The sequence below is a fragment of the Dermacentor albipictus genome, chromosome 1, assembly GCF_038994185.2.
Source record: "Dermacentor albipictus isolate Rhodes 1998 colony chromosome 1, USDA_Dalb.pri_finalv2, whole genome shotgun sequence".
Classification (NCBI taxonomy): Eukaryota; Metazoa; Arthropoda; class Arachnida; order Ixodida; family Ixodidae; genus Dermacentor; species Dermacentor albipictus.
The window spans coordinates 332,475,130-332,486,014 of record NC_091821.1 but is presented as its reverse complement, the minus strand read 5'-3'; positions in this window follow the sequence as shown (position 1 = coordinate 332,486,014).

The following is a 10,885-nucleotide window of genomic DNA, read 5'->3' as shown; positions in this document are numbered from 1 at the left end:
GCGAGGAAAGCGTGAGTGATCCTCATTTCTCGCCGTTATGCTATTCGGATAGGGGCTTTTATTGCTGTCCTGGTGTATACGTCTCTTTGAGGAGATGCGCAGAAATGAGTGCCTCAACATTAGCCATTTCAGCAAGAACTTCTCATTATCTACGAACGGCGGGACTTGTATCTTCGTTCAACCTATAGGTTGGCCGCAGTGGGCGTCGCCGCACTTATACAATATGACTGGGCTCTGCGACCGCCTTTAATTGCGTAGTCAACGCAGCTGTGTGTGCGCGCGCATCGCTTCCCATCACTTTCTTTTTCCCTTTCCTGTTCTTGCCGCTTTTCCTTCCCTTGGTGTAGGGTAGCAAACCAGGTACAACCTGCTTAAAGGGACTGACAACCAATTTTATTGGGACCTTTCTTTTTTTTTAGTGCGAAGGAATGCTTGCCGGTTAGAGTGTCTAATCAGGAAGTGCAAACGCGGAAAACGCCGTTGAACATTTTTTGTGAGAATTTTTTGATCTGCAGTAAGGGTGTAATCGTTCACTGGAAGCGTGCTGAAAACGGTGATAGGTGGGCGCGATACCGATTATACGCCGGCGTTAGTGGGAGGCAGACGACAAGTGTGGCCGTGCTGTAAGAAAGTATGATTTTGTTGATCAAGTCGATGTTCCTCCGATTCATGTTTTCCGAATTGTTAAATGGTTTCCGCGATAATGACTGCGTGTTTTTGTGGTTTCCTGTCCAACTGCTTCGGTATTTAACCAGTCAAAACAAAACCAACCGGATCGTAAACGAAACGGCGCCTTTACACGTGATACGGAGTTCAGCGTGTTGTCGCAGCCATGCGTGCGTTTTTTACTTCTGAAGCATAGAATAATGCGCGAGTGTAATATACCAACTGCAATTTTAAGCAATAATTATGATTTACTTAATAACAGTCGACTTACGTGCAGTAATGCGATAGAATACATCCGAAATACCAATATTTCACCGCCACGTTTCGCCACTTACTGGTTTTTGATACTTTCTTTGACAATTTAAAATTATAATTCCTACTTAAATCGCGAACCGCGTGCTGCATTCTTATCACTATAATCATGGTCATTTCATTTCCATCAACGTCTCGCAACACATTCTGGCGAGTGGTCAGTCCCTTTAACCTCCCTGACATTTCTTTTCTTTCTATTTTTCTCTTATAGGCAACCGTATTTAAGAGACGAGAATAGCGTCCAGGCAAGAATTTCAATAAGCAATAAGACAAAATTACACTTACGCTTTTCTAAAGTGATTCCTACACTTTTTTCTGTGCTGTCTTCTGCAGCCGACAGCTGGTTTAAATGGCTGTGAGCTGTAGCGATAAATTCGTTACCAAAGTTGCTTCAGAATGTACCAGCAACATCCACGTATCTTACTATTTTATCGGGCGTCTAATTATTGAGGACGAACGGAACTTTCCGTGTCATTTGGAATAATTTTCGTTTCTCGTGGCTCTTTAACATGAACCTAAATCACAGTACTTTTCTATCAGACTCTACCTTGAATGCAGCAGTCTTAATTAGGACATCGCCTCCTCTGTCTTTCTTCTTTTTAAAGAAATAGAAGAGGCGATTATCAGACTAACGACGCCGTTGAAGGTCGCAGTGGTAGCGAGTGCTCTTTTATGCAGCAAAAGATGGCATAGACCTGAAGTCTGTCAAACGCGATCGGTAACACAATCGTCTAATTTGCCCTAGGAGGAAAGAGAAAAGAAGAAGGCAGGGAGGTTAACCATAATAACGTCCGGTTGGCTACCCTACACTGGGGGAATGGGAAAGGGGAAAGCAAAGATCACAGGGAGAGAGAGGATGGAAGGAAAGAAGGGAATTGCGGCAAGTTCGCTGACGCGTGTGGTTTTACAGAAATTGCCTTAATAGTCACAGGTGGTCGCACAAACCCGTTGTCCTTAAGAAACACAAAAGTGCCTTCACCGCTTTATGGGCCGACGGGCGATGGGGGCGGTGTTCCAGCAGCACCTGCACAGAAAGCGGCCGATTGTCCAGTTTTTGAAAAGCTTTGGCAAGCTCTTGTCTCTCTAGGGCATATTTTGGCCTACCTGCTAAAAAATTGGTCAGTCTGATTTTGTACACGTTACAACATAGCTAGTCTTCGATTCCCGGCCGTAACAGCCGCATTTCGATGTAGGCGAAATACAGAAGCGTTCGTGCACTCATATTTGGTGGAACGTTTACAGAAACCCAGCCGGTCAAAATTAAACCAGAGACCTCCACTACTGCGTCTCCCAAAGACCCAGTATTGCTTTCGAGGGTTAATACCCGCGGATCAATGAATCAATCGCAACGCAACAGTCCCTGCTCTCGAATGTTCGCTGAGCGGTGAGAGCTCCTGCAACGAATTTCCGGACAGTGTGGCCTTCAGTGAGGGCCACGACGCTTTTCGTAATAGCCTCCGACGCTTGCACAATGATGCAGCACCCGCTCGGAGAAGCTCGTCGGCTTCGGCTCCACGGTCTTTCTAGTGGGATCGCATTGCCTGACCTTTGCGAAGAAAATATGTATATTGAAGGTGCAACGCCCACGTGAAAGCTGAACCTTTACGATCCATTTAATTAACGTGTAGTTCATGCACCCCCGCGCGTACTACAATATATATACTTGCGCAGCTTGTACGCGGCCCGGTCTTTTTGGGCCGTTTGCAGAAATGTACTGCGCATGAACAAGAAAGGTATTTTCCAACCAAGGTTGCGTAAGGCAGCTGATTTTGCCTCACAGATACATGGTCGACGTATGTCTTTGTGTTACTGGTTTTAGGATGAATTCTCAACGTCTTTAGCAAATTTTAGAACACGTCACCAATGCTCACCCCAAGGTAACACTTTCGTAAGGAACACGCAGCTTTTATTTTGTGAGAAGCCTAGTATTTGTATAAACAAAGCAAAGGCACTTAATATGTGCAAGTTAGCTGAGAAGCGGTTAAGCCTCCGCCTCATTTCCAACCAAATTTTTTAGTACTGCCGCTGCACGGAAGAGGACGCGCACCATTTTACAAATTGTCTATCTGCGAGTGAGCGCTTGTTCAACGAGCAATACGAATAAGGAATTCCACAAAAAAGAAAATCCGAGTGTGGAGCAGTGGGAGAGCGTGCTCTCCAGCGGCGACCCTAGCCTCCAAAGGAAGCTGGTGGATCATGCCCGACGAGCAGCCACGCTCAGTGGTGCCCTGGAATAGGGGCGCCAACCATGCAGGCCGGAGATCTTCATCAACCAATAGAAGATCAAGACATCCGGCCCGACCGCTGAATTACTCTTTCTAGAGTAATAAAGTTTTCTTCCTCCTCCTCAACGTTCCAGCGGGTGCTGACCCGCGCGTATTTCTGTACACACACGATGCTCGCTGCAGCGCATTGGAGGAAAGTGCCAGGACATGTCTGTGCAACGCGCTGAGCGCTAAATAAGCGTTAAAGCGAAGCTTTCTCAGCGAAACCTCCGGAATTTCGCTGACCACGGCTGCTGCCGCTGTCTTGCCAGATAGCTCAAACGCAGAAAATACACGAATTACGCGCGCGATCCCACAGCACAACAGCGCCATCTTCTAACCAGTGGACCATTTTGTTTTATTTATTTTTTTACTCTGTAGCACTTCGTGTACATCGTATAATGCGGCCACCGGTATTGGTAATCGATGCCGCGACGACGTTCTCTGCAGCACAGCGCCATTGACCCACTGTGGCGGATGATATGAACTCTGAGCGGTAAGATTACAGGGTGTGCCTTGTAAATACTGTAACAAGGTTTATGCTTAATATTTTGGTTGAGACTAAAAAAAAAACTCGGGAAACCTTTTGTAGGGCATTTACCCGATAAATCGATATTGCAACGCAAAACGTTTCATGCAATTTTTCCGCTCTTGGCCTTGATTACAGCCTTTAGACATTCTAGGTACGCTTCCATCGTGGCCCACGAGGTATCCCCACGAGAATTCTTCTCCAGCGATGCGTTCAGGGCCGCCATGCTGGTGTGCTGAAGGGCGCGAGTCTCCGATTCGAGAATAGCCATCACGCAGGAGTTCATTGAGTTTAGTTCGGGGTAGTTCACCGGCATCCCTTCAGCAGCGATGAAGTTCGGCATGATATTGCGACAGCACTGATGTGGTGCTGATTTGCTCCTTCGGTTGTTGTGCTGTGGCGCCGTCCTGCTGCCAAATTCAACACTACTCGCCGAAGTGGGACAGGGACGACGTCAGCGGATGAGGCTGCATAATATCTTTAAAATGCGTGATTGTCGATCTTTCTACCTTTTGTGACAAAAACAAGAGGAATGCAGCCTGTGGTGGTTGCCCCAGCTCAAACCACGACAGACATCGCATAGGAGTTTCGAAAAACTGTCCAACATGACGGCGTCAGCAAGCTTTCACGTAGGAAAAAATGGCTGTGGCTTAGCTAAGGTTAAGCCCAGGATGCGAAGCATACTAGCCTTTATTTTAGTTGTTGAACCACTGTTTAGCCTGGTGAACTGCTGTTGCTTGGCTATATTTGGTTTGGCTAGACGAAGAAAAAATGGCTGTAGCTTAGCTAAGGTTACGCCCAGGATACGAAGCATACTAGCCTTTATTTTAACGCGACAGCGTTAAGGAGCTCGTGTCGCAGAAAAGCCGGTGTCGTCGGTGTCGGTGTCTGCGGCGTTGAACTTCGTGAATAAATCGCTGTCGCGCCGAACGCTGCGTTGCTCGACGCTCACCGCGTCCGATGCGGGGGGCGACGCCGCGAGCGACGGCGCGAGTTGGAGCCCCGTTTCTCCTCTGTCGTGACGTCACGGTGTCACGTGGTATTGAAGGCGACACCGCCGCGCCTGAGGGGCTGGGTTGAGCTCTAGTAATATGCTTCGCATAATAACTGATGCGTTACTCTGCTTCGCCTTCAAGAGTGGAACGCGAAAGCGTTCCCGTCGACCCGCCAAGGGGTGTAAGACAATGGGCTATACGGCGCAGCGACTACGCGCCCCGCATTGGACGCGGTGAGCGTCGAGCAACGCAGCGTTCGGCGCGGCAACGAAATGTGCGCCTGAGCAAGCGACGCATGCCTGAGCCTTAGAAACAGCTCGTTTCTAAGGCAACACCGCATTCACTAGAGGCGCTTTTGTACCGCTTTGAAGCATCGTACTCGTAGCTCAGTGGTAGCGTCTCCGTCTCACACTCCGGAGACCCTGGTTCGATTCCCACCCAGCCCATCTTGCAAGAGTTGAGCCAAAGCCACCTAGAAAATCAGTCTCCGTAGCACGCCGTAACCTTCGCTTCTCATTCCAACGAGCAGCTCTGTCTCCATCTCACCTCGTGAGTGTCTAGCAGAGGCAAGCGGAGCTGCTTATATACCGCCGCGACGCCTCGAGCGACGGCGCGAGTTGGAGCCCCGTTTCTCCTCTGTCGTGACGTCACGGTGTCACGTGGTATTGAAGGCGACACCGCCGCGCCTGAGGAGCTGGGTTGAGCTCTCGTAATATGCTTCGCATAAAAGTACACGATAGTTCTGGGTGTCGCGCCGGGCCACTACCGTAAAAAAATTATTATCGGTGAAGACAGTTGAAGAACTGAAGACAGTGAAGAACACACCCGATAACCATTTCCGGTTACCTCACGACAGCGTTGAACCAGCTGGACTCTATACCATTCTCGAAAATGAAGGTCTTTCAACCATGGCGGTACGCGTCGATGGCACAGAAAGCCACGAAAGCGTCGTTGTAGTACCTCAAGTCGACAAGCCTTGGCGATCGTGTGAACGTCGGTGCGAACCTTCAGATGTGTGCGAAACTGTGCTCTCTCTCTCTCTCTCTCTCTTCATCTCTATACTCCTCCCCCCAGTGCAGGGTAGCAAATCGGACATGCATCCGGTTAACTTCCCTGCCTTTCTGCTCTTCTATTTCGGTCTCTCCTTTTCTGACGACGTCGTACAGAGAGCCAAAGTTTATCTGTAAGGTCCGCCAGTAAGTCCGCATACCAGCTACACTTTTCTTAAGTGATTGAGGGGTTTATTGATGCATCTCGCACGTTTGATGAAATTTAGCTAAACATAGCGCTTCACCGCGGTCGTGAGGCGACTAGCGAATCAATATTACATCACTGTAGATTTATTAAGAAATTAATTCAAAGAAATTTAACATCGAAGATTTTATTTCCCAGCATGTGCGACTGACCACGTTTTACGTCTAGATCACGGTTGTTGTTGTTGTTGTTGTTGTTGTTGTTGTTGTTGTTGTTGTTGTTGTTGTTGTTGTTGTTGTTGTTGTTGTTGTTGTTGTTGTTGTTGTTGTTGTTGTTGTTGTTGTTGTTGTTGTTGTTGTTGTTGTTGTTGTTGTTGTTGTTTAACCGCAAAGAGATGGCAAGGTATGCGCTACATTAGAGCCCGCTATTCCAGTACACAGTTGAGAAACTGTAACGACCCGTTTATCCCTAAATGCTCACACACCTTCCACGAACATGCTGTCTACTAGAAGGTCTACAAGAAATGTAAATGTAAACAAGACATACGAAAAAGAAAAATAATGAAAAGAGACCAGGCGGTGGTCGGTAGATGGGTCCGCTATAATTTTGAGCAAATTTTAAATACCAATCTTTCTTCAATGAAAAAAGCAGGCAATATTTTATTTTATTTTATTTTATTTTGTTTTACTTTAGAGACTCACTTTTGTTTTCTGTCTAGGATCAAAGACAGATTTTTTCTTGATTTTAACAGAATTGCTCTACGGCAAAGTGAAACATGTTTCATCAGAAGTGTGAGCGAAATTACATTTGTTCGTCCGCATTTCGATGGGGGCGAAATGCGAGGACACCCGTGTACTTAGATTTCGGTGCACGTTAAAGAACCCCAGGTGGTCCAAATTTCTGGAGTCCCCACTACGGCGTTCCTCATAATCAGATCGCGGTTTTGGCACGTGACACCCCAGAATTTAATTTATTTTTTACTTGTTCTTTCCTTTACTTTCCTCAATGAACATGTGCGCGCAGCTTCATCGGCCGAGCCAAGTAAAGGCACATAGATCTCGTATGCGCAAGCCAATTGGTCTTAGCTTCTTAATAAGATAGAGCTTCAATCGAGGCATGGCTATATATATAGACTCGAGGAGTGGATACTTCGATAATGTCTCGTAGTGCCTGGTGCTTTGGCACCAGAATTCTGATATTGGGGTTCTAAGTATCGTGCTCCGTACTCTTCCGTACTACTTGAAAGGTGCATTCATGAGACGAGTAAAAAGTACTCCCTTAGCGTATACTATCTAAACGTTGTCATGTTGTAGTGACGGTCAGGAACGCCGTTGCAAAACTGCGGATGACGAAACCAACTCTGTATTGGATGCACTTGTGCCCCTAAAAGCAAGCGGCATTCAAAGCAACACGACAGCGGCGAACGCAGTCGGCGATCGGTGAAAATCTGATCAGTGGGGCAAGCGCGTCGGCTTGCACACATGAGTCATCGATGGCTCCAGAATAACCGCTGGGCGCCCGCATGTCTTGTGGAAGGTACACAATTCGCGTCGAGCATACATGCAGTCAGAGATTACACAAGGTTCGGTGACAACAGACAGCGGATAGTGCCATCGATACCATTCGAGAAACTTCCCATACATACACGCGGTTCCTGCGCTGAGCGATAACATTTGTTAGAGGGTGAAACGCGGTCATCTGACAAACAAGTACACGCCTCACTTTTTCTATGTAATATTACGTAAAAGCAATGAACAGATTATTTTGGTTAGATCACTGAAAAACAAGCTAGCAGAAAAACAGAACAGAAAAGATATGTTACAACGATTGTCATACTTTTTACTGTATTTTTTTTTCTTTCACAAAATTTGTTTAACAGTGTATAGGAATGGTGGTCATCGGGATGGAGAAAAGAACTCGAGACTTTGTGGTTAGCTGCAAAACATCGATGGCGCAGCAGCAGGTCGTTATCGAATGCACATACGCACGTATTCAAGTTTCACTGGTATGTGTGTCCATCAGAGGACACATTTATTTAAACTATATTTCTCATCTGGCCTAATATTTCAAGAGGTCACTTCATCAGCGGCTGAATCGGTCGTATCCGAGCGTAACGTCAGAAATTATGAAAACAAAGCTCAATATGATTGGTACTACCTTGGTATAAGAACGAACTTTAGATGACATTCAATGCGCTTTCTGAAAACGTAGCACCTATTTCGCTCTTCCTTAAAGATCATTCACTTCAAGGCCCCGTGCACGCTAGTGCCGCTCTTTCGTATCGAAGAGAGAAATCTCATGTCCGACGGAACCTATAGCAGTGAACGTAGTATTCTTCAAGTCATATATGTCATGATCTCAGCGGCAGAACGGCGTATACGTCACCTTTCACTGCGTTACCTGCACATCATACCCCAACCCAAGCCTCGGTTAGGGCTTCAAGTTTGATGGTGGACGCTTTAGCTTAAAGCACTAGTCTCTGTTCAAAGATTCTTTTCATACAAGTCATTCCTCCTTTAGTAAAAAGTAGCAAGGTCCCTTACCTAAACGGAAAGCCCGTAAGCTGGTTATTGTTCTTACAGCTTGCGAAGCCTTCTACTGAAGAACTTATCCGGGTGGTTTGATCGTCTGGCTAATTTTCATTTTTTTATCCTGGCTTTTGTTGCAAGGCTTCGCCCCATGTTTTGCTGCGGAGAATGTTAAAAGATTAAGTGTGGCAGTGATCTGTTAAAGGTAGGATTGTTGACCTCGTTGATTTAAAGCCTACACGTACGCGACGTCAAAAATAACAGTATATCCTAGCCATCCCCGTTTATGTGTATAGGTCATGTGAGGTCATATCTAAACTGAAAAAAAAAAGGAAAAGAGAGAAATACACAACGATGCCTTCTTAGATCGAGAGCACTAAAGCCCACTTGGAAGTCACTGCCACGTCATGAACGGCAGCTTAACGATGTCAATTGAAAGGAAAGCCTCTAATCAATACAGTCAGTACCAGCAGTATTGAGCTTTGGGGGTGAATATCCCAGAGTTCCCATAGGTGAATATCCCAGAATAGCCCAACGATATGATATCATTTGAAGGAAAAGCCTCTAATCAATACAGTCAGAACCAGCAGTATTGGCCTTTGGGGGTGAATATCCCAGAGTTACAAAAAAAGATTGTCTCCACTATTCTATCTGTAACTTAGCACCAACCCAACCATCAGAAGCGCAGCCCCGCAGTAGTTTTGCTCGTGAATAATTTGTCATTGAGCAGCTGTATAAGGCGAAAAAGGTCAGATCAAGAAGCATATCCGAGAACACAAACGTAAATAAGAGACAGCAGGGCCAGAAGTTATCCCGTTGTTTGCCTCTGCCGTGCCCCTGTTTGTCTTTTTCCGGCATTGCAAGTTTGTCTATATGCAAACGGTCAGCGTTCCCGATGAAGAATCAACGCAATAATTCACGAAGCTCATGCATAGATATACACAATGCACCATTCTTACACGCACACACATATTTGTAGAGTTGTCACAGAAGAATGCAATTCCCAACTGTAAGAACCAATTTATGCATGTCCGCATTGTAGAAGACCGTATGCAGACGTGCACACTTTAATATTGAGGATGTCTTCGGATTGAGTCCAGATGGGTTCTTGCTGCCTCTCTTTCTTTCTTCTCTTTTCTCCTTTCACTTTGCCAAGACGTACAGCAGTCAACTTCAAGCAACCTTTCTTCTTTCTCTCTCTTTTATTCACTGTGTGGGATATGTTGTTGTTGTTGTCGCTAGCTTTAACATATGGCACGTATACATATGTGATGTAGCCGGCATCATTGTTTGACACCGCCAACTTCGCTCTTCTCTTTCTTTTTGTCTGCAAAAGGCCATCCTCTGTGATCCGTATGAAACACTAACAATGAGATTAAACGTATGGAGACGAAGGAAAAAGCGGGGAAGTTGGAACGGGATAACCGAAAGTGAAACAAAGGAATGACGTACTGCGTCGCTAACAAAAAGCCTCCGCGGGAGATTGTCAGTGCCGCCACGACGAGCCTTTCGCATCTGTTTTCTTTCACTCTGTTATGTTTCGCTTTATCAAGTTCAGGAAGGCAGAAGTCTGCAGATTTATAATCTATCATAACAATGAGACATGTGGTTTGGATTTTGCATCCCCGGCAGATAGTCTTACGAGTATACATAAATCACTACGTACTCTTAACGAGTATACATACATCACTATACATATCAAGGCAGATACTCGTAAGAGTATCTGCCTTGATACTTGCGGAATCCTTGTAAGAGGATTAAATAACGTAATCCGTGTGCGTTTAAACAACCAACATACTATGTCTGCTCAAGGCGCAATTGCTTACACTTGATACCTTGAAAACAGCGATGGCATAACTGGAGCAGAGGTGTGATCCACTATAGCTACCATCATTTCGTTAAATTATGGGGTTTTACGCGCCAAAACCACTTTCTGATTATGAGGCACGCCGTAGTGGAGGACTCCGAAAATTTCTACCACCTGAGGTTCTTTAACGTGCATCTAAATCTAAGTACACGGGTGTTTTCGCATTCCGCCCCCATCGAAATGCGGCCGCCGTGGCCGGGATTCGAACCCGCGACCTCGTGCCCCGCAGCCCAACACCTTAGCCGCTGAGCAACCACGGCGGGTGCCATCATTTCGGGTATACAGAAGATCCGTACGCGGTCTCGCCGATTGTCAGCACAGAAAGTGGCGCGCTTAATTTGAACTACTGTTTTGGCTACTCGCCCTCGTACGGCACTGGAGTCTCTTTATATATATATATATATATATATATATATATATATATATATATATATATATATATATATATATATATATATATATATATATATATATGTGTGTGTGTGTGTGTGTGTGTGTGTGTGTGTGTGTGTGTGTGTGTGTGTGTGCGT